At 30.3% G+C, this 1,292-nt stretch overlaps 1 protein-coding gene across 1 annotated transcript in view; it reads left to right on the forward strand.

The window, feature by feature from the left end:
• LOC107691162 (citron Rho-interacting kinase-like) overlaps positions 1-1,292 on the forward strand; it is a 108,911-nt gene that overhangs the window by 72,530 nt on the left and 35,089 nt on the right. The gene's annotated exons all lie outside the window — the stretch shown is intronic.

Below are 1,292 nucleotides of genomic sequence, written 5' to 3' on the forward strand. Positions count from 1 at the left end.
CAAAGATAGTCGTGTTATTTTATTATGCTTTGAAGAAACGTGCATAATATTTTGTTCAATGCGCCCTCTTGTGGCCTCAGGAGAGAAGCCAAAAGCTTTTTTTCCCCCCCCTAACTGAAATTATGCCTTTTAAATTCAAATATAATTTGAATATTGATAATATTTAAGTACAAAATTCGAATTTAGTTTTTCAGCCATTTTGACAGCCCTAGTGTGTTGTGCTTGCCAGCAGGATTTCAACCTCCACATTTAGCTTGAGGATCCTCAGGGATCGGATAGAGAGCTCAGAGAGAAATTATTGATTCAAACAGCCGCTATCTTCTTCTCTTGGCCGTGAGTCCGAGTGACACACAACAGAATCGATGTACACTGCAGTCACCTTAATGCCTCATTTATCCCTGATCACAGACCCCAGATCAGAACCTCTCCATCTGCAGCCGTTCACTCATAACTTCAGCTTTATGTATCTCATGGGCTTGTAGTTATAATTTAATTTAAGGAAGTCCAAATCTGTTCACGGTATATTTACGATATGTTTTTGACCTCAGGTCTTTTCAGAGTAATAATTATGAATCGGAAACTCTTTTGATGTCATTTAAAAATGAACTATATATTTAAAATCAAATAAAAGCTACAGCTATATAGTTATAACCGACATGCACTTTGCAGCTGAATGTAGGTGAATTAAAGTGAAAGTGAATGTAGTGAAGTCATCGGAAACAAGCCCGCACGGGGATTTATTTTGCTTTTATGAGCTTTGCCATAGGAATAACGAATTTCCATGTGAAAAATGCACACTTTTTGCATTCTGACGGTTGTCGTCTTGTATCTATCATCTGTATGATAATTACAGTGCATAATCAATGTAGCATATCTGCCAGCGATGATGTCGCTGTAATATTTGCATACTGCGTGCTCTTGGCAGTGTTGCTTTCAGTCTAATTTTAAGTTAAGAGTGACTGTAAGTGTATTAAGTATTTAGTTACGTTTATAGTTACATAAATCTTATATATAGAATATATAATTTTATATACATATGTATTTAAAAAAAATATATATATATATATAATATAAATGTGCACTATATATTTGTATGTATATTTAAATATATACTGTAATATTTAAATATAAATATTTACATATACATATTATTATTATGTTTTTTATTTTATATATATTTATATATATATAATTTTATATACACTTATTTAATATATATAATATAAATGTTTATATTTGTATGTATAATATTTACATATATACTATAATATTAAATATAAATATTTACATAT

This window comes from Sinocyclocheilus anshuiensis, unplaced genomic scaffold (genome assembly GCF_001515605.1).
Source record: "Sinocyclocheilus anshuiensis isolate Anshui unplaced genomic scaffold, SAMN03320099.WGS_v1.1 scaffold458, whole genome shotgun sequence".
Taxonomy (NCBI): domain Eukaryota; kingdom Metazoa; phylum Chordata; class Actinopteri; order Cypriniformes; family Cyprinidae; genus Sinocyclocheilus; species Sinocyclocheilus anshuiensis.